This window comes from Oncorhynchus mykiss, chromosome 16 (assembly GCF_057628025.1).
Source record: "Oncorhynchus mykiss isolate SJ-2025 chromosome 16, ASM5762802v1, whole genome shotgun sequence".
In the NCBI taxonomy this organism is placed as follows: Eukaryota; Metazoa; Chordata; class Actinopteri; order Salmoniformes; family Salmonidae; genus Oncorhynchus; species Oncorhynchus mykiss.
In genome coordinates this window covers 30684085-30707854 of record NC_143037.1, presented here as the reverse complement: position 1 = coordinate 30707854, position 23770 = coordinate 30684085, and the positions used below count along the sequence as shown (strand labels likewise).

Sequence of the window (23770 nt, the reverse complement as noted above, 5' to 3'; positions counted from 1 at the left end):
ACCTGCATTGCTTGCTGTTTGGGGTTTTAGGCTGGGTTTCTGTACAGCACTTTGAGATATCAGCTGATGTAAGAAGGCTCTATAAATACATTTGATTTGATACCACCAAATGAGCTTCAATGCCATACAACACTCTTTCCGTGGCCTCCAACTGCTCTTAAACACTAGTAAAACTAAATGAATGCTCTTCAACCGATCGCTGCCCGCACCTTCCCGCCCGACTTGCATCACTACTCTGGACGATTCTGACTTAGAATATGTGGACAACTACAAACACCTAGGTGTCTGGCTAGACTGTAAACTCTCCTTCCAGACTCACATTAAGCATCTCCAATCTAAAATGTAATCTAGAATCGGCTTCCTATTTCGCAACAAAGCCTCCTTCACCCAAGCTGCCAAACATACCCTCGTAAAATGGACTATTCTACCAATCCTCAACAGTGATGTCATTTACAAAATAGCCTCCCAACACTACTCAGCAAACTGGATGCAGTCTATCACAGTGCCATCCGTTTTGTCACCAAAGCCCCATATACCATCCACCACTGCGACCTGTATGCTCTCGTCGGCTGGCCCTCGCTACATATTCGTCTCCAGACCCACTGGCTCCAGGTCATCTAAGTCATTGCTTGGTAAAGCGACGCCTTATCTCAGCTCACTGGTCACCATAACAACACCCACCCGTTGCACGTGCTCCAGAAGGTATGTCTCACTGGTCATCCCCAAAGCCAACACCTCATTTGGTCGCCGCCTTTCCAGTTCACTGCTGCCAATGAATGATTTGTAAAAATTGCTGAAGTTGGAGACATCTCCCTCACTAACTTTAAGCATCAGCTATCTGAGCAGCTAACCGATCGCTTCAGCTGTACACAGGCCATCTGTAAATAGCCCATCCAACCACCTACCTCATTCCCATATTGTTTTTATTTACTTTTTTTGCTCTTTTGCACACCAGTATTTCTACTTGCACATCATCATCTGCACAGCTATCACTCCAGTGTTAATTTGCTAAATTGTAATTACTTCGCTACTATGGCCTATTTATTACCTTACCTCCTTACTTCATTTGCACACACTGTATATAGATTTTTCTATTGTGTTATTGCTGGACTTTTGTTTATCCCACATATAACTCTGTAGTTTTGTGTCGCACTGCTTTGCTTTGTCTTGGCCAGGTCACAGTTGTAAATGAGAACTTGTTCTCAACTGGCCTACCTGGTTAAATAAAGGTGAATTTAAAAAATACCCCACAAGACATGCCACAAGAGGTCTCTTCATAGTCCCCAAGTCCAGAACAGATCATGGGAGGTGCACAGTGTAACGTAGAACCATGACTACATGGAACTATATTCCACCCACATCAAGCAACTGATGCAAGCAGTAAAATCAGATTTATAAAACCGATTGGGAAAAAAACCTTATGGAACAGCGGGTACTGTGAAGCAACAAACATAGGTACAGACACATGCATACACACATGATAACATACGTCCTATACACACGTTCACATGGATTTAGTACTGTAGATATGTGGTAGTTGTAGAGTAGGGGCCTGAGTGCACACAGTGTGTTGTGAAATCTTTGAAAGTATTGTAATGTTTTTAAAATTGGAAAAACTGCCTTACTGCCTTGGCAGCAGCTAATGGAGATCCATAATAAATACAAATGTAAAAAATATTTTGATTTGGTTAACACTTTTTCGGTTACTACATCAGGTGTTATTTCATAGTTTTTGATTAGTTTCCTAGTTTCTTCACTGTTATTCTACAATGTAGAAAATAGTAAAAATAAATGTTAGTTTTATATTTTTAATACATTTACATGTCATTATGGGGTATTGTGTGTAGATTGAGGAAAACAATTTATTTAATACATTTTAGAATAAGGTTGTAATGTAACAAAATGTGGAAAAGTCTGAATACTTTCCCGAATGCACTTTATGTTATTTATATTTACCCAAAAAATATATGGGGGATTGGAAACGATGCAGACAATTACACTAATAGTAGCCACAATCTATCTGCAATATTAAAGCTAATCTCGATCCCAGGCTGTCTCACAGATGGCCATGACATGGAGACTCATGAGGCGATGCACAATTGGCCTAGCGTTGTCCGCGTTAGGAGAGGGTCTGGCCGACCAATATGTCCTCGTCCCATCGCGCTCTAGCGACTACTTGTGGGGGGCCAGGCACATACACGCTGACTTCGGTCGACAGTTGTACGGTGTTTCCTCCGACACATTGGTGCGGCTGACTTGCGGGTTAAGTGGGCAGTGTGTCAAGGCAAGGTCGTGTTTCAGAGGAAATATGTCTCTCTCAATGTTCGCCTCTCCTGAGTCCGTACGGGAGTTGCAGTGATGGGACAAGACTGTAACTACCAATTGGGGAGAAAATGTTTATCCCCCCCAAAAATAAATAAAAATAGTTTCAATTAGACTGTCAGCTTTTAATTTTTGGATATTTTCTATCTTGGGTAAACTGTTCAGAAATTACAGCACTTCATGTACGTAGTGCGCCCATTTTAGGGGAGAAAAAGTATTGGGACTTATTCACTTATGTGTGTTAAAGTAGTAAAAAGTTACCATACAAATAGCACGCAATGACTTTGTCAAGCTTGTGACTCCACGGACTTGTTGGTGTCATGGCCGTTGAAAGAACTGGACAAAGGTGCAGCGTGGTGATCGTACATATTTTATTTAGAAAAGACGACGAACAAAACAATAAACACTACACTACAAAACAAACCGTGGCGCTAAACGCTATGTGCCATAAACAAAGTCAACTTCCCACAAAGACATGTGGGAAAAGGGCTACCTAAGTATGGTTCTCAATCAGAGACAACGATAGACAGCTGTCCCTGATTGAGAACCTTACCCGGCCAAAACATAGAAATACAAATAATGGAACATAGAATACCCACCCCAAATCAAACCCTGACCAAACCAAATGGAGACATAAAAAGGATCTCTAAGGTCAGGGTGTGACAGTTGGATGCATTTGCTGTTTGTTTTGGTTGTGTTTCAGATGATTTTGTGCCCATGGTAAATAATGTATTGTGTAATTTTGTATTAACTTTTATTGTAAATAAGAATAGAATAGACGCATCATTTTCATACGCCCAAGATATGCTAACCTCTTACCATTACAATAACAGGGGAGATTAGCATTTTTGCGGGGTATGATATTTGTGAATCTGTACCTTTCTCACTCGTTATTCAATACTAATTCAGGACTATCTGTAATCATGGTAGCATCCACATTCATGTAGTTGTGTTTTGAAAACAAGACCGTGTTCATAGACCATGACTATCAATGATGTCAAGATATCTCTTTTGGCATGTTTCTTCTGTTGCAGTTTGCAGCAGCACTGACACATGACAACTGCGTCTGAGACACATCCTTTGAGTGTTTGAATATGGGTGGAATCAATTCAAATCCAGAAATTACTGGTTTAGTGACTTGGCATTTGATTCCAGGCATTTTGAAGTGATCATAGAAATAGAATGAATGGAACAGACATTCCCATTCCCATCCCGAGTCTTTCTGGATGTTCTATTTCTGTGGTTGTAATTACATCAGGGGCAAAGTTTAGGGGCAGGTTTCAGCCATGGTGGTGGTACGATGGAGTTACAGTACCGAAGAAAGTGGCTGAAGTTGATTTAGCTCCTACTCCCAGATGGATGGTCCACCCCCCCCCCCCCCCTACCTTTCTCCCTCCCTTCTTTATTAATCACCCAGACAAATGCCCGGTCCCATCTAAGTGCTTTTCTTTCTCGGCTCATTCCCAAAATAATTTCTTGGAATAAGGAAGAGAGAGCTCTCTGGAGGCGATCAATAGCTGTCGCAGCTGTTTTACGGCTTAGTCCAATTTAATTAATTAAAAAAGGGCCCATTAAATCTGAGGACGCTAAGTAAGGCCATCTGCAAAGTGCAGCCCCCTCTGTTGCTCTGTTGCGTCAGCCACTCCAACTGACTCCAACTGTCCACTTAAAGCCATGAGCGATGTGTTTTTTCTTCCCTCGTTCCTTTTCCCTCCTTCACTGCTCACTCATCCCTCTTCATTCCTCCTATCCTACTCTCTCCTCCCTCTCTCTTCCCTCTTCTCTCCCTCCCTTACTGCTCAGGCGTTTAACCATGGAGGACTTATGCCGTATTCATGACATGTTGGAAACTTGTAAAAATACAACCTTCAATCTCGTAATTACAAGTGGGAAACTCTGGAATCATCCCTGCGCTCCGACATTTGGGAAGAGGTTTGTGGAAACTACACCAATAATCTCTCCTATCTGAAGTTTGCACTTGTTCACTAATTCCAGCAAATGTAAAAGCATTGGATTGGTGTAGGCATGGGTATCCTAGAGGAAGTTTTCATATAACAGTCCATTCCTTTCAAATCCAAGAGCACACTTCAGGAGAAATTAGAGTTTGTTGGCATGCAACCACTTCTCTGCAGTATGACCTTCATTATGCTGTAATTCTGTTTCCAATCAGCAGGGAGAACCAAAGGCAAAGTGACGAGGGATTACTTTACAAGTTACTCATAAATAACCAGCAGTGGTATAATGCTATTGTTTTACAGTGCATTCGGAAAGTATTTCAGACACCTTGACTTTTTCCACCTTTTGTTACGTTACAGCCTTATTCTAAAATGGATTAAATGCCCCCCCTCATCAATCTACACATAATATCCCATAATTACAAAGCAAAAACAGGTTTAGTAATTTAATTTTATTAATTAACAGAAATAATACATTTACATAAGAATTTAGACCCTTTGCTTTGAGACTCGAAATTGAATTCAGGTGCATCTTGTATCCATTGATCAGGCATTCGATTTAACTTTAACCCTTAGTTTTTTAAAGCGAGCATGGTCATCCACAATAGTATTGAAGACTGCAAAAAGGCTGCAATCTAAATCCGGCTCAGAAGTAGTTGAAGTACAATCAAGGTCACTAAAATAAAGATTGTGTAAAAAATATGTATTTTAGATTGTCTGAATCCTAATTTAGGTCACCTAGGATAATACGTTCTGATTTAGTAAAATAAGACAACAAACTAGTTCTTCTACACCTGTTGTTTACGAAGCATGTGACAAATAAATATATATATTTTTTATTTGCCGGTGTAGGACACACTCGAACACCAGGGTTTCTGTTGGGAAAATGTGCCCCCAGACTTTGACTGGCAGCATTCTTATATATATATATATTATTTATTTATTTATTAATTTTTATTTCACCTGTATTTAACCAGGTAGGTCAGTTCAGAACAAGTTCTCATTTACAACTGCGACCTGGCTAAGATAAGCCAAGCAGTGCGACACAAACAACATCACATCACAGAGTTACACATGGAATAAAGAAAAGTACAGTCAAAACACAATAGAAAAAAGTATATATACAGTGTGTGCAAATAGCGTGAGGAGGTAAGCCATGTGCAAGATTTGTTCTGGTGTGCGACGTGTTTGTACCCTTTTGTAATGTTTTGTATATTTAGATTTTGGAGTTTTGAGCACTCATTAAACTGCTCCGTTTTATACCAAGTTCGATCTCCTGCGGTTGACTTCCCTGCCACCAGCACACACCCTTACAGTAGATTGGATGGGCTATTTACAGATGACCTGTGTACAGCTGCAGCGATCGGTTAGCTGCTAAAATAGCTGATGTTTAAAGTTAGTGAGGGAGATATGTGTCCAATTTCAGCTATTTTTGCAATTCGTTCCAGTCATTGGCAGCAGAGAACTGGAAGGAAAGGTGGCCAAATGAGGTTTTGGCTTTCGGGATGACCAGTGAGATAGTGGGGCAAAAAAGTAATTATTCAGCCACCAATTGTGCAAGTTCTCCCACTTAAAAAGATGAGAGGCCGGTAATTTTCATCATAGGTTCACTTCAACTATGACAGACAAAATGAGAAAAAAAATCCAGAAAATCAAATTTTAATGATTTTTTTTTGCAAATTATGGTGGAAAACAAGCATTGGTCAATAACAAAAGTTTATCGCAATACTTTGTTATATATCCTTTGTTGGCAATGACAGAGGTCAAATGTTTTCTGTAAGTCTTCACAAGGTTTTCTCACACTGTTGCTGGTATTTTGGCCCATTCCTCCATGCAGATCTCCTCTAGAGCAGTGATGTTTTGGGGCTGTTGCTGGGCAACACAGACTTTCAACTCCCTCAAGATTTTCTATGGGGTTGAGATCTGGAGACTGGCTAGGCCACACCAGGACATGGAAATGCTTCTTACGAAGCCACTCCTTCTTTGCCCGGGCGGTGTGTTTGGGATCATTGTCATGCTGAAATACCCAGCCATGTTTCATCTTCAATGCCCTTGCTGATGGAAGGAGGTTTTCACTCAAAATCTCACGATACATGGGCCCATTCATTATTTCCTGGTCCTGGTCCCGTTGCAGAAAAACAGCCCCCAAGAATGATGTTTCCACCCCCATGCTTCACAGTAGGTATGGTGTTTTTTGGATGCAACTCAGCATTCTTTGTTCTCCAAAGACGACGAGTTGAGTTTTTACCAAAAAGTTATATTTTGGTTTCATCTGACCATATGACATTCTCCCAATCTTCTGGATCATCCAAATGCTCTCTAGCAAACTTCAGACGGGCCTGGACATGTTCTGGCTTTAAGCAGGGGGACACGTCTGGCACTGCAGGATTTGAGTCCCTGGCGGCGTAGTGTGTTACTGATGGTAGACTTTGTTACTTTGGTCCCAGCTCTCTGCAGGTCATTCACTAGGTCCCCCCGTGTGGTTCTGGGATTTTTGCTCACCGTTCTTGTGATCATTTTGACCCCACGGGGTGAGATCTTGCGTGGAGCCCCAGATTGAGGGAGATTATCAGTGGTCTTGTATGTCTTCCATTTCCTAATTGCTCCCACAGTTGATTTCTTCAAACCAAGCTGCTTACCTATTGCAGATTCAGTCTTCCCAGCCTGGTGCAGTTCTACAATTTTGTTCCTGGTGTCCTTTGACAGCTGTTTGGTCTTGTCCATAGTGGAGATTGGAGTGTGAGTGTTTTAGGTTGTGGACAGGTGTCTTTTATACTGATAACAAGTTCAAACAGGTGCCATTAATACAGGTAACGAGTGGAGGACAGAGGAGCCTCTTAAAGAAGTTACAGGTCTGTGAGAGCCAGAAATCTTGCTTGTTTGTAGGTGACCAAATACTTTCCCCACCATAATTTGCAAATAAATTCATAAAAAATCCTACAATGTGATTTTCAGGATTTTTTTTCTCATTTTGTCTGTCATAGAAAAAAAAATCCCAGAACCATACCTATGATGAAAATTACAGGCCTCTCATCTTTTTAAGTGGGAGAACTTGCACAATTAGTGGCTGACTAAATACTTTTTTGCCCCACTGTACCTGCTGGAGCGTGTGCTATGGGTGGGTTTTGTTATCGTGACCAGTGAGCTGAGATAAGGTGGAGCTTTACCTTACATAGAGTTATCGATGACCTGGAGCCAGTGGGTCTGGCGACGAATATGTAGCGAGGGCCAGCCGACGAGAGCATACAGGTCGCAGTGGTGGATGGTATATGGGGCTTTGGTGACAAAACGGATGGCACTGTGATAGACTGCATCCAGTTTGCTGAGTAGTGTTGGAGGATATTTTGTAAATGACATCACTGATGTCGAGTATCGGTAGGATAGTCAGTTTTACGAGGGTATGTTTGGCAGCGTGGGTGAAGGAGGCTTTGTTGTGAAATAGGAAGCCAATTTAGTTTTACTAGTGTTTAATAGCAGTTGGAGGCCACGGAAGAGGTGTTGTATGGCATTGAAGCTCGTTTGGAGGTTTGTTAACAGTGTCCAAAGAAGGGCCAGATGTATATAGAATGGTGTTGTCTGCGTAGATGTGGATCAGGGAATCACCCGCAGCAAGAGCGACATCGTTGATATATGCAGAGAAAAGATTTTGCCCGAGAATTGAACCCTGTGGTATCCCCATAGAGACTTACCAGACGTTTGAGAAATATACCAGACCCATGTGCATTGGGTGCTTAACCTGGCCAGGGCGTCCATCCACAATGCTCAGAAATGTATATTATGGTATCCATTTTAACTGAACATTGAACTCTAGGATGCAAGTGTCTTTCTTACTGAATTCTGATGCGCATACGCAAAATACAAATACATTTACTTTTCCTCAGCCAACAAGATGAGTAATGAAGAGCAAAAACACTAGTCTAAGTACATCTATCACCATAGTAGAAAAGTGTATCTATTCTATTGGTCAGCTTGTCATTCTGTGTAAGAAATAAATAGCCTATTCCAAACAATTTCTGGGATAGTTGTGGGACAATAGAACCCAAATTCACGAAACAGGTAGACTTAGGCTCCATTTTGTTTTAACCTGTTGGGGCTAGGGGGCAAAAGGAGTTTCCTAAAGGGAAACTAAAGGGAGTTTCCTAAAGGGAACACCCCCTCCCATTCAGCCGAAAAAAATATTATTTAGAAATATTTAACTTTCACACATTAACAAGTCCAATACAGCAAATGAAAGATAAACATCTTGTTAATCTACCCATCGTGTACGATTTTTAAAATGTTTTACAGCGAAAACACAACATATATTTATGTTAGATGACTACCAAATTCAAAAACACACAGTGATTTTTCAGTCACAAAAGCATAAATATAGATAAAATGAATCACTAACCTTTGATTATCTCCATTAGATGACACTCATAGGACATCATGTTATACATGTATTGTGTGTTTTGTTCGATAATGTGTGTGTGTATATGTATGTATGTATGTATGTATGTATGTATGTATGTATGTATGTATGTATGTATGTATGTATGTATGTATGTATGTATGTATGTATGTATGTATGTATGTATGTATGTATGTATGTATGTATGTATGTATGTATGTATGTATGTATGTATGTATGTATGTATGTATGTATGTATGTATGTATGTATGTATGTATGTATGTATGTATGTATGTATGTATGTATGTATGTATGTATGTATGTATGTATGTATGTATGTATGTATTTACAATTACATTACATTGGCGCGTTAGGTGCAGTAATGTTTTGATTCCAAAACATCCGCTGATTTTGCAGATATAATAAACATTGATAAAAGATGCAAGTGTTATTCACAGAATTAAAGATAAACATATCCTCTATGCAACCGCTGTGTCAGATTTAAAAAATTAAAAAAAACTTTACGGAAAAAGAATAATCTGAGAACGGCGCTCAGAACCCAAAGAAATAGCCGCCATTTTGGCGTCAACAGACGCTACAAAAAACACTATATATTCACTTACCTTTGAATATCTTCATCAGAAGGCAGTTCCAGGAATCCCAGTTCGACAATAAATGACTGATTTGTTCCAAAAAGCCCATTTAGCCACTTGTTGTTAGCTTGTTCAGCCCAGCATTCAATCCTCAAAAAGCACGAGCAAATACTCCAGACAAAAACTCAAAGTTCCGTTACAGGTCGTAGAAACAAGTCAAATGACGTATGTAATCCATATTTAGGATGTTTTAAACATTAATCAGCAATAAGGTTCCAACCGGAGAATTTCATTGTCTGAAGAAACTCATTGGAAAGCAAGAACACTCTTGTGACCGCGCGCAATGAGACTGAGGCTTTCTGCCAGACCACCCACTCAAAGAGCTATAATGAGCCCCTCCTTTATAGTAGAATCATAAAACCAGAATCTAAAGACTGTGACATCTTGTGGAAGCCCTAGGAAGTGCATGCTCATCCATATCTAAGATGGACATCAAATGGCACTGTTTTCAAAATTGAGTTCTCACTTCCTGTTTGGATTTCTTCTCAGGTTTTTGTCTGCCATATGAGGTCTGTTATACTCAGAGACATAATTCAAACAGTTTTAGAAACTTCAGTGTTTTCTATCCACCAGTAATAATATGCATATATTCCCATCTGGGAAAGAGTAGGAGGCAGTTTACTCTGTGCACGCCTTTCATCCAAAAGTGAAAATGCTGCCCCCTAGCCCCAACAGGTTTTTAAGCAATGAGGATGATGCAACAGTTCAGAATGTTTAGCTTAAAATGTTGATAAACTATTCTTTCTTCACATTATAAGTGCAGCAATGCGCACAAGGCAATCGCCTACGTGAGTACAATAATGCAATTATTGGGGAAACATCTTTGTCAAAAGCACACCTTAAATATGAGTGTTTCCATGAGACATTTTGAAAGAGGGGAGCCTGAAGATCCAACAACTAGCATGGGTTGCTAAATTGACTAGAATTGTGCCTTTTGGCTACTGGACAATGAAAGAAAGTTGATTTGAAAACCAATAGAACATGAGAGAAATGGGTACTGGCTTCAATGGCATATGGAAGTCTATAGACTAATCGTCTCCACGTTTGGTCGTATTTTGGCGAGGCTACTTTGGAGCAAGTTTAATCATGCCTCATGATATACAGTATAGCAAAATGTTCAGGTTTCAAAAATTAAGTACAGTCGTGGCCAAAAATATTGGCACCCTTGCACCTTTTTCAAATAATGCACAATTTATTATGTGCTGTCAGCCACTGACTTGTCATTCCCACACGCAATCACTTACCGCTGTCATGAAATGGACTCAAGCTAGCCACAAGTTCTGACCTAGCTCAATCGTCATGAAACGCAAATCCAGTGATGAGTATGGCCTGCAATGTGTGTTCAGAGAGCCAATCGCTTATCCAATAATTTTTATTACTAGCCCTGCATAATAATTATATAAAAGCCCCTTAGATATTAGATAACAACATGTTTTCACATACTTGTTTTTCACAAGGGCTATTAGCAGGACAATAGACACGATGTGGTCCCAAAAACACCTCTCTGACATGGGGTCCAGCAGATTTCTTGTCATTGAATGTCTCGCCAGCTTTGAACCATGCCTGGGCCTGCAGGACGCAAAGTGCTTTGTTTGTCAGACGAATCATTGAGTCGAAACTACAGAACAGTACAAAACGAGAACAAACACGGTTAATGTTCTGGAAGAAATATATATATATTTCCATTAGTCCCCTCAAGTTTCTTCAACTGTCTTCTGACCGTGATTAGAACAATGTTGATGTTGTGCCGTAATGCTAGCAGATTACAAATTTCCTTTGCTGATCGCTCATCTTCAACCATCAGTGAGTCGATGGCTTGAATAGCCTTGCTGGAAATGGAATACAAAGTAAAAATGTGCAGCACACAGTAAAGACCAGCAGTTGATTTATTTCAGCATTATTTCTAGCATTATTATTGTAGCCTACTGTACCTGTTCATTTTCCTGGGCTTTCATGTTCTGCATAACACAGGCGAATTGCACTGTCCGTGACCATAATCCCCAAGTCTAACAGTATTTTACCAAGATCTTTAATTATTCAAGGATCATTTCTCTTCTCTGTGCTGGAGTTCTTTTAAGAATAGAAAATAATTACTCTGGGAATAAATATAACTGAATGACAGAAATATTGTAATAAAGTAGGCTAATGAAGGCAACACATTTTTGCTTACTGGAACACCCAAAGTCATCCAATTGTTATAATAGGATTTGAAGCAATAGCCTTACCCACGTGTGGTCAACTATGGTCTTGATAAATCAATTTGATTTTTATTTTCACTGAATCTCCGTTTGGGTATTGGTAAGCCTACAATTAGGGTGTGGAAATTTTACGATTATTTTCACTCGCAGTCACTTAGTAGCCTACTCCCGATCGGTCACATTGTACAGTGCCATATTTACCTGAGGGTTTCGTTTTTCAGTTTTCCTGGAATCGAAACACCATAATATTAATTACATTTATTGAGCAAAATTTCTCAAAATCAAATGTTTTTAATTTCTCTATTACAGCCAAAATTAAAAACGTTCTAATGCTTCTAATAGATGCCCTCTGTTGGTCAAACTAGCACTAACAAGCATAAATGGCAACAATGGCTGACACTTAACAAACGTATTCTGAAGAAGCTCGCAAGCTGTGCTGCAGTACCACACAACTTTTAAAGGAAGAACCCATTGAAAACTTGTAGAGATCTGAAAACAGCAGTTCAAATATCGGAGAACTGGAGCAGTTTGCACCAGCTCATCGATGGCTATAGGAAGTGCTTGATTGTAGTTATTTTGACCAAAAGCTGTGCTGCCAAATATTAAGTCTAGGGTGTCAATAAATTTGTCAATGCCATTTCTATTCATTTTCTGATTAAAATGGATATATTAAGTTTGGAATCAAAAACAAAGGTTCTGTAATTATTAATAGTGAAATAAAGCATTTTGGAGACCAAACACTGGTCAATTTCCACTTATGTTTTGGGAAAATTGTAAGGGATTTGAAAAATGTGGAAGGGTGCCAATATTTTTGGCCACAACTGTATATGTTTTCAAAATAAATACTGCCTTCAGCTAATTGCAAAGTGGTGTTTGACGCACTGAAGCCTGCCTACCATCATATGCACATGAATGGCGAATGAGAAGTGCGCTTCAATTACAAGTTATAACACACACAATTTAATTTACAATTGCTTACCAAAGCATGTTTCACTCCAGCAGCAGCAGGAGCTATAGCAGTAAACCCTGCGCTGTCTGACAGATTTTCAGCTTAAGGCTCTGTATCTGTATGTTGTGTGCATGTGATAAATAAGAATCATAACGACAAACGAAAATACACAGGCAGCAATTTAATTATAATAATCATGCAAATTAACCCATAGACTGGTAAGCATGGTCAAATGTATTTACATCTACTGGTATTTTCATCCAGGCAGTATCACATCCGGCCGTGATTGGGACACACAATTGGCCCAGCGTCGTCCAGCATTGGCCGGGGTAGGCCGTCATTGTAAATAAGAATTTATTCTTAACTGACTTTCCTAGTTAAATAAAATAAAGGATATAACCTACATTGATGAAAGCGAAATACAAGAATCTGAAAACATTTGTCTGTGTCCCAATTGGCACTCTATTCACTATTTAGTGCAGTGGTTCCCAAACTTTTTATAGTCCCGTACCCCTTCAAACATTCAACCTCCAGCTGAGTACCCCTTCTACCACCAGAGTCAACACACAATCAAATGTTGTTTTTTTGCCATTATTGTAAGCCTGCCACACACACTATACGATACATTTATTAAACATAAGAATGAGTGAGTTTTTGTCACAACCGGGATCGTGGGAAGTGACAAAGAGCTCTTACAGGACCAGGACACAAATAATAATAATGAATAATTTTGCTCTTTATATGCCAACTTACATATAAAACCTTTTGTTCATCAAATTGTGAATAACACCCCAAATGTTAATGAGAAGGGTGTGCTTGAAAGGATGCACATAACTCTGCAATGAGGTATTGGAAAAAGTCTGTCTTAAATCCTTTTCCACACACAGTCTATGCCTGCATGAAAACTAAATACAGGCGAGTGCTGAGAATCCACTCTCTCATACAGTGGCTTGCGGAAGTGTTCAACCCCCTTGGCATTTTCCTTTTTAGTTGCCTTACAACCTGGAATTAAAATGTATTTTTGGTGTGGTTTGTATCAATTGATTTACACAACACTTTGAAGATGCAAAATCCTTTTTTATTGTGAAACAAACAAGAAATAAGACAACTAAACTTAAGCATGCATAACTATTCACCTCCACCCAAAGTCAATACTTTGTAGAGCCTCCTTTTGCAGCAATTACAGCTCCAAGTCTCTTGGGGTATGTCTCTATACACTTGGCACATCTAGTCACTGGGATTGTTGCCCATTCTTCAAGCAAAACTGCTCCAGCTCCTTCAAGTTGGATGGGTTCTGCTGGTGTATAGCAATCTTTAAGTCATACCACAAATTCTCAATTGGATTGAGGTCTGGTCTTTGACTAGGCCATTCCAAGACATTTAAATGTTTCCCCTTAAACCACTCGAGTGTTGCTTTAGCAGTATGCTTAGGGTCATTGTCCTGCTGAATGGTGAACCTCCGTCCCAGGCTCAAATCTCTGGAAGACTGAAACAGGTTTCCCTCAAGAATTTCCCTGTATTTAGCGCCATCCATCATTCCTTCAATTCTGACCAGTTTCCCAGTCCTTGCCAATGGAAAAATATCCCCATGGATATTGGGGGTGGTGTTCCCGGGGGTATGAGGTGTTGGGTTTGCACCAGACACAGCATTTTCCTTGATGGCCCATAAGCAACATTTTAATCTCATCTGACCAGAGTACCTTCATCCATATGTTTGGGGAGTGTCCCACATGACTTTTTTCAAACACCAAATGTGTTTGCTTATTTGTTTCTTAAAGCAATGGCTTTTTTCTGCCCACTCTTCCGTAAAGCCCAGCTCTGTGGAGTGTATGGCTTAAAATGGTCCTATGGACAGATACTACAATCTCCGCTACTCCAAGCTTTGCAGCTCCTTCAGGGTTATCTTTGGTCTCTTTGTTGCCTCTCTGATTTAATGCCCTCCTTGCCTGGTCCATGAGATTTGGTGGGCGGCCCTATCTTGGCAGGTTTGTTGTGGTGCCAAATTCTTTCATTTTTTAAATAATGGATTTAATGGTGCTCCATGGGATGCTCAAAGTTTTGGATATTGTTTTATACCCAACCCTGATCTGTACTTCTCCCTGACTTGTTTGGAGAGCTCCTTGGTGTCCGTGGTGCCGCTTGCTTGATGGTGCCCCTTGCTTAGTGGTGTTGCAGACTCTGGGCCCTTTCAGAACAGGTGTGTGTGTATATATAGTGAGATCATGTGACAGATCATGTGACACTTAAATAAAGTCCACCTGTGTGCAAACTAACTAATTATGTGACTTCTGAAGGTAATTGGTTGCACCAGATCTTATTTAGGGGCTTCATAGCAAAGGGGGTGAATACACATGCACCCACCACTTTTCCGTATGTTGTTTTTATGGGGAAACGGGCATCAGTTGCAAGGGGCATCAGTGTTTTAACAGCGCGATTTGCTGAGGCAAGAAAATCTGAGTTCAGCCCAATCCAGAAATCTGTCAGTGGTTTCTGATACATTTACATTTTTCACAGAACCGCTTGTTGCAATTTCAACGAGGCTCTCTTGTTCAGATATAGGTCAGTGGACTTGAGGCAGGGCATGAAAGGGATAACGAATCCAGTTGTTTGTGTTGTCCGTTTCGGGAAAGTACTTACGTAATTGTGCACCCAGCTCACTCAGGTGCTTCTCTATATCACATTTGACATTGTCCGTGAGCTTGAGTTCATTTGTACACAAAAATCATACAATTATGGAAAGACCTGTGTGTTGTCCTTGCTAATGCAGACAGAAAAGAGCTCAAACTTCTTAATCATAGACTCAATTTTGTCTCGCATCCTAGATAAAAAAAAAAAAACATCACCCAGGTAGGCCAGTCATGTGTGAAACTCGTCGTCAGACAAGGGAAAATTGTGGTCAGTAAAGATAACGTTTAGCTCGCCTCTCTATTAAAAAAAATTAAATAAATGTCAATGCTTTGCCCCTTGATAACCAGCGCACTTCTGTATGGGGACTTGCTTAAACAAAGTTAACCATTTTCACTGCAGTGTCCAAAACGGCTTTCAAGCTGTCAGTCATTCCCTTAGCAGCAAGAGCTTCTCGTGGATGCTGCGGTGTACCCAAGTGGCGTCGGGAGCAACTGCTTGCATGCGCTGTTGGGGAATAATCAGAATTGGTTGGTAACATAGGTAAGATGTTTTAGTGTTCATCATATGTTTGTAAGTTACTTCTCATCAGAATGTTATTTTTGTATAATACTGTGGCGGGGTTGCAGTATCTGTTCTATGTCAAGACTAAGTTGCTTGGGCCGGAGAGAGGGGAGAGGTCAAGCGTGTATCTCTTGGCTCCAGTAATTGTTTCAAAACATCTCCTGCTATGTCACTGATGCGTCATGAAACAGTGTTGTTTGATGAAGCCATTGCCTGTATAGTTTTTTTGGCCTTTTCCCCCAGCATTGTCCTATCCATATCCATGGCAGCAGGAATAATTAAGTCCTCCACGATAGTATGATGCTTGCCTGTCCTAGCCACTCGGTAGCTTACCATATAAGACACTTCTAGACCCTTCTTATTAATGGTATCTACTGCTTTTATACATGTCTTACTAATCGAAAGTAGTCTTAATTCTCGCTCAAAAAACTCCCGTGGCTTATTTTTCAAATTGTCATGTTTGTTTCTAAATTCCTGCGAGAGAGTAACGGTTAATGTGATTAGATGTTAATTATTTGACTAGTCTACCTGTATTTGACATTGTGGTGTTATTTCGCTGGACACTAGATGGTTTAATTAGATTTTTGAAAGTGAAACGAGGCTACTCAGGCGAGTTTGGGAATACCTGATTTAGTGCATTACTTTTGACCAGGGCCCATAACGAATAGGATGCCAATTGGGACACAGAATGGAGATCCTGATAAAAAGGTTCCCTGTATGGCCAAGCTCCAAAGTGAAAATGTGCTACATCATGAAACCTTTTTTTAAGGACAGGGTTAGGCATAAGATTAGGGGTGGGGTTAAGCACAGGGTTGGTTTACATATTGTCTGGATGGTTCAGGAATATCTGGCAGTGAAGTTGTCTTTCAGGTTTCTAAACCTCTTCTGACTCTCATTGCCATTAGATTCACCATTGTCTGCTTGATGGAGATTCTAGAAGTCAACATGTGTTCTATCAAATTAAAGATTTTTCCATCACAGTAGATTTGATTTTCCCTCATTACCCCTGCTGTACGGTGTTCGTAAGATACTGTTTAACAGATTGGTTAATCATATTGGCTACCAGAATATTTGGACAAAACACAATTTGAACAGGGATGATTATAGCAAGTAACTGAATTTCCAGAATTAATTCGGCATTTGTTACTAGCTCTGCAGACACATGGGCTGTTAGCTCCGCTGCAAAATATGGTGGGCATTCTCCAGTTGTCCTCTTAATTTAGTTTTGCCTACAATTTCTTAGACTCCCTCCATCGTATTAGTTGTAATGATGCTGTCAATTGACACAGCATGAGTTAATGGTTTGCTTGTAGTTTACAACATTTTGTCTCCTATTCTCCCCTCTACATCTGGTTGAATGTCAAAAAACCCCCAATCAAGTTGTTTAACTATCTCACGCAACTGTTGCCCTTAGCAAAACCCAGCTCTAATGGGTTATAAAGCCTCTTAGCTATACCGACAAACTCCGCATTTATTAACAGGGTTTAGAAGCCCAGGATTTTTCTCATATACTTGCTCCAAATACACCAAACTGTCACGTTCTGACCTTAGTTCCTTTTTTATGTCTTTGTGTTAGACTACCCACCCCAACCAACCTATGTTCTTTCGTGTTTGGCCTAGTATGGTTCTCAATCAGTGGCAGCTGTCGTTCGTTGTCTCTGATTGAGAATCATACTTAGGTAGCCTATTTTCCCCATTTTGGTTGTGGGTGTTTAATTTCTGTTTAGTGACTGTTCACCTGGCAGAACTGTTTTGTTTTCTCTTCGTTGTTATTTTGTGTAGTGTTCAATTTGTTCAATTAAAATTTGACGAACACTTACCACGCTGCATTTTGGTCTTCCTCTCCTTCCACCAATGAGAAGCGTTACAGAAACACCCACCAACCAAGGACCAAGCAGCGTGGTATCGAGCAGCAATGTTCTCTGGACTCATGGACATGGGAGGAGATTTTAGACGGTATGGGACCCTGGGCACAGGGTCCCAAGGAAGAACTGGAGGCAGCGAGAGTTGAGTGGCAGCGATATGAGGAGGTAGCACGGCAGCGCGACAGGCACGAGAGGCAGCCCCAAAACATTTTTTGGGGGGAGGCAGGTTGGAGACCTAAGCCAACTCCTTGTGCTTACCTGAGGAAGCACAGTACTGGTCAGGCACCGTGTTATGAGGTCAAGCGCACGGTGTCGCCAGTATGGTTTCAAAGCCTGGTGTGCTATAGGCCAGCCCTCTGCAAGTGCCATGGGAGTGTGGGGCGGCAGGGTAGCCTAGTGGTTACCTTGGGCTAGTGGGAGCGCTGGGCTAGTAACCGGAAGGATTGCAAGTTGAAATCCCTGAGCTGACAAGGTACAAATCTGTTGTTCTGCCCCTGAACAGGCAGTTAACCCACTGTTCCTAGGCCGTCATTGAAAATAAGAATTTGTTCTTAACTGACTTGCCTAGTTAAATAAAGGTTAAATAAATAAATAAAAATCCAGCCAGGGCGTGTTGTGCCGGCTCAGCGTGTCTGGTCTCCGGTACGCCGTTTCGGCCCAGGGTATCCTGCGCCGGCTCTGCATGCTGTGTCTCCGGGGCGCTGGGAGGGTACAGTGCGTCCTATGCCTGCTCTCCACCCGTGCCGGGCGAATGTGGGCATTGAGCCTAAGGGAGAGGTGCGAGTGGTATGCAACAGATCTACAGTGCTCACCCACAGCCCGGTTCAACCTGTGCCTGCACTCTGGAGTCCGGGCTAAAGTGGTCATCCAGCCTGGAGGAGTGGTGCCAAGGCTGCGCACCAGCGCTCCAGTGCTCCCCCACAGCCCAGTCCATCCGGTGCCTCCTCCGGTGCCGTCTCCCCAGCCTGGTGGGTCCTGTGGCACGCACCAGGCTGTCTCTCCGTCTCCTCCCTCCAGATTCGTCCGTCTGTCCTGAGCTGCCGGAGCCGCCCGTCTGTCACATGCTGCCAGAGTCGCCCTTCACTACGGCGCTGCCGGAGTCTCCCGCCTGTCCAGCGCCGCCGGAGTCTCCCATCTATTCGGGGCCCGCTGCAATGGTCCCCAGTCTGAGGTCGGCGGCGAGGGTCGCCGCTCCAAAGGCACCACTTAAGCGGGCAAAGACTATGGTGGAGTGGGGTCCATGTCCCGCGCCAGAGCCGCCACTGGGGACAGACGCCCACCCAGACCCTCCCCTATAGGTTCAGGTTTTGCGGCCGGAGTCCACACCTTGGGGGGTACTGTCACGTTCTGATCTTAGTTCATTTTTTATTTCTTTGTTAGGTTGGTCAGGGCGTGAGTCTGTTATATTTCTATGAGTTTGACCTAGTATGGTTCTCAATCAGAGGCAGGTGTCGTTCGTTGTCTCTGGTTGAGAATCATACTTAGGTAGCCTGTTTTCCCCATTTTGGTTGTGGGTGTTTAATTTATGTTTAGTTTCTGTTCACCTCGTTTTCTCTTCATTGTTATTTTGTGTAGTGTTCAGTCTGTTCAATTAAAATATGACGAACACTTACCACGCTGCATTTTGGTCTTCCTCTCCTTCCACCAACAATAATCGTTACACGAACTATGGACTCAGCTGTGTCTAGACTCTCTGCAACTACCTCTACACAAGAGATCTCCTAAAAGACTAAAATGTAAGTTGACATATAGATTTCGGAAAGGGCAGAACCTGTTCTATAGTTCTGTCTGTACCCTCTGATCTGGTCAAAATGTTATGCTTTATCTTGACCGTAAGTCCACTTTGCCAAACATCTTTTCGGTCATCTTATTCTTCTGTCTGGCAGTAGCAGTGTATAGCTAGCATCTCCTCCAGTGTCTCCCTCCACATCAGCTAGCGATCAGACAGTCTAAGTGGGGAGGTCTGTGTAATAATGTTAGCATCAATTCAGATGGAGCTGGCTCTACCCTTCCGCTCCATCCCCCTCTTCTTCTCCTCTAATTGAGTGAGTGTTTGTCACTTTGCTTATTGGCTACAGTAGCATTGTCTTGGGCACGGGTTGGGCGTGGAGAGGCAGCGCAGTAAGGCAATCTGCTGATTGCTGTTTTGGCACAACTCAAGATTTGTCCTCTAAAGTGAAGGATGGTTGGATGGATGTGTTTTTACTCCCTTTTAGGAGCGAGAGAGTGCACAGGGAAACAGTCTCCCTCCCAACCCAATCACCTAATGAAGCAGTCGGCCAATCAGTGGGGTTTAATGAACCAGGAATGAGTAAGCAGTCAAAGGGTATATTTGCTGTAACAAATTAAATGGGACTGCAGACAATTTCTTACCCCAGCAACACATGCTTTTTAGTGATAACTGTCATGATAGTTACTCAGTGTTCTGATTACCCAACACTCTAGCCATTGTTGTATTACTGTGGAAGTAGGCCTGATCAATTGCAAGTTAAGCTGTATTTATTATTGGCCAAATCAGAACAGACAGAAATATACGGCAGGTCAAAGCCAGAAATCCAGATTAGCAAAAATAGCCAGAATTCAGAGAGAGAGATCCTACATGCAGGGTTGGACTTTAATAAATTAGTGAGCTTTCTCTTTCAGTGCAACACATTTCCTTTTGGAATTTAATTTATTCCCAGTTTTTTCTCGCCCCTTCATGGTGTAAGATGGAGGAAGGGCGAATGCAGGTCTGTGATAGCTATGACCTGGACTGGTATTAATGGAAGTAAAGGGCCCCCACTGCCTGTGGTCTTTGTGTGGCTTTACTGGAGTTGAGACAGGGGGGCCATGGGGCATTGTTCAGACTAGGGCTTTTCATGAAAAATAAAGAGTAGAGAGGTGGAGGGAGGGGAAAAAAGGAAAGCGAGAAATCATCTTAGATTGAAAGCTTGACTTCACTCACGCACATGTCAACTTGGGGGAGCCAGTGTGCCTTCCACGTTTTTTTAAAGGCCTAATTTGTTTACCTGGTCACAAATAAGTAGAAAAAAAGTTTTAGGAAATACTTTGTAATTGTTGTATAACGCAGAGCTTCTGGTTGTTTCAGATTATTCGAAAGTGTCTTCGTCGAGGAAAACTGAAGACTGCTGTGCTACTTCCGAAGAGTGATACAGTCCAGTAAGCATCATATCTTATCAAAATTAAACTTGGGTCTGGTTTTATACTTTGTATTCCAAGTTATAGCTTCTCGGGAACACAGAACACTTCATTTCACGAGGATAGGATTTATCATTGCTGAGATTGCTTTGCTATCATTGCTAAGATAAAAAGGCCACAGACAAGTCAAAGATAATTCATTTTAATAATGGAACCAATTCACCTGTCTGATTTCTTTTAATTCAACACATTTTGTCCAATATCCAGATAGGTTGGTCATATTTTTATGACATTTCCAGGGCTGATGTAGAACACCGAAATGATTAAAATAAAAGTAAAATGTATGAAATGAAAATTCGGTATTATGCAAATTAGGTACATCATATGCAAATTAGGCATTACAGAATACAACATGACAGTAATTTAAGCCCAATAATTTAAGGTAGGGTGGTAGTTCTAAGCCCTCAGATCACAATATCTACTAAGCTCACATATGGCATTGTTTTAAGATGGTGAATTTTTTTTATAAATACTGATATTTTTATGGAACATTGATTTTGTCCTTTACTGCTATAGCCTATAGAAATGCATTGAATAACACATTTGTACATGGCAAAGCAGACAGTCAAACATTTCATCATAAGGAATAAGGGTTTTGAAGTATACTGAACAAAAATAAAAAAACGCAACATGCAACAAATTTCCAAGATGTTACTGAGTTACAGTTCAGATAAGGAATCCAGTCAATTGAAATAAATGCATTAGGCCCTAATCTATGAATTTCACATGACTGGAAATACAGATATACATTGGTTGGTCACAGTTACAAAAAAAAAGGTAGGGGCGGGTATTAGAAAATCAGTCAGTATCTGGTGTGACCACCATTTGCCTCATGCAGTGCAACACATGTCCTTCACATAGAGTTAACCAGCCTGTTGATTGTGGCCTGTGGAATGTTGTCCCACTCCTCTTCAATGGCGAAGTTCTTGGGAACTGGAACACACTCGTACACAACGATCAAAAGTATCCCAAACATGATCAATTGGTGACATGTCTGGTGAGCATGCAGGCCATGGAAGAACTGGGACATTTTCAGCTTCCAGAAATTGTGTACAGAGCCTTGTGACATGGGGCTGTCTATTATAATGCTGAAACATGAGGTGATGGCGGTGGATGAATGGCACGACAATGGGCATCATGATCTCGTCACGGTTTCTCTGTGCTTTACAATTGCCATCGATAAAATGGAATTGTGTTCATTGTCCATAGCTTATGCCTACCCATACCATAACCCCACCAGCACCATGGGCCACTGTTCACAACGTTGACATCAGCAAACCGCTCGCTCACATGATGCCATACACGTGGTCTGTGGTTTTGAGGCCGGTTGGACGTACTGCCAAATTCTCTAAACCAACGTTGGTAGAGCAATTAAAATTACACTTTCTGGCAACCGCTTTGGTGGACATTCCTGCAGTGAGTATGACAATTGCCATGTGTTGTGTGACAAAACTGCACATTTTAGAGTGGCCCTTTATTGTCCCCAGCACAAAGTGCACCGGTGTAATGATCATGCTGTTTAATCAGTCTCTTGATATGCCACACCTGTCAGGTGGATGGATTAACTTGGCAAAGGAGAAATGCACACTAACAGGGATGTAAACATTTGAGAGAAATCAGCTTTTTGTGAGGATGGAACATTTCTGGGATATTTTTTTTCAGCTAATGAAACATGGGACCAGCACTTTACATGTTGCATTTATATTTTTGTTCAGTGTATAAGAAATCTCAGGGATTTTGAATACTTTTTAGACCCATGTTTGGTCATGATATCCCAATGCATGTTGTGCCATTTTTACAGCCCGGTCCTGGGTTACCTCCAGACAAGTCCCCTGAAGCCTGTGTGTCGTAGAGCAAAACAACCGACACCTTCGTGTTCATGAGAATCTCTCCTTTCAAGTCTATCCAGTGTGCAAAGCTGCCATCAAGACAAATTGCTACTTTGAAGAATCTCAAATGTAAAATATACTTTGATTTGTTTGATATGTTCATGCCAGTAAATTTCAGCAAGTAGCAATGTGAACGTGTTTGTGTGCATTTGTGTGTTGCAGGGGATTTGGAATAAGACAGTGGAGACAGGAGACAGAGTAGGCTACGATTATATATTAAATATTTTTTTCTTACATTTAGTTATGTTTAGGGCTGTTGGTAGGCCTCAGTCTGGAATGGCTCTTTGATGTTGTTGACACAATGCGTCAATAATGAAGGGGCCTGTGCTTTTACTGGTTGGCTCTCTTATGTCTTTCTCACTCAAACACCCACATGCAGAGCCACACTCAGAAGGGGTAGGCGCTCGGGAGCTATTACATTGGGGCTCCCAAGAGGCGCAGTGGACTAAGACACTGCATCTCACTTTAAGAGGCACCACTGTAGTACCTGGTTTGAATCCAGACTGTATCACATCCAGCCATGATTGGGAGTCCCATAGAGTGGCACACAATTGGCCCAGCGTTGGCTGAGGTACGCTGTCATTGTAAATAAGAATTTGTTCTTAACTGTATAAAAAGGTGGTGTTTATAGAATACTCACTGCATGTATGTATGTCTTTCATGTTCTTCTTTAACTTCAGGCTATAGGTGAGTCGTACAAAAGCAAGAGTGTTTCCTTGTCTATCTCCTCCACTGCAAAAGAGAAAGGGGGTCTGTTGCACAACTGAATGCATTCAACCAAAATGTGTCTTCCTCATTTAACCCAACCCCTCTGAATCAGAGAGGGGGGGGGGGCTGCCTTAAATCGACATCCACGCCTTCGGCGCCAAGGGAGCAGTTGTTGTTGGAGGTTAACATGCCTTGCTCAAGGGCAGAACGGACAATTTTCCACTTTGCTGGCTCTGGGAATTCGTAACAGAAACTTTAATAGGGATGGTAGTAGCAGGGCTGGCTCCAGGCAGAAGTGACGTAAGGGACCCAGGAACTCAGTCGAGTGCTGTTGAGAGTTATAATAGTAGAATACACACCATGCAAGTTCGAAATTGGATTGTGCATCAGCGGTTTCTCTTTTATGTCAGTCACTGACAATCAATCAATTAGCCATGTCAGCTAACAATTTTG

General features: G+C 41.5%; 1 long non-coding RNA gene across 2 annotated transcripts; it reads left to right on the top strand.

The window, feature by feature from the left end:
* Window positions 1–3778: 3778 nt before the first annotated feature.
* Window positions 3779–22867, top strand: LOC110492894 (uncharacterized). 2 transcript variants are annotated; one of them, XR_016487216.1, is made up of 3 exons: window positions 3779–4254; window positions 20611–20681; window positions 22522–22867. It is a non-coding gene; the product is annotated as an uncharacterized LOC110492894 (long non-coding RNA). The 2 variants fall into 2 exon arrangements; XR_016487215.1 differs by lacking the exon at window positions 3779–4254 and adding an exon at window positions 19006–19258.
* Window positions 22868–23770: the final 903 nt, after the last annotated feature.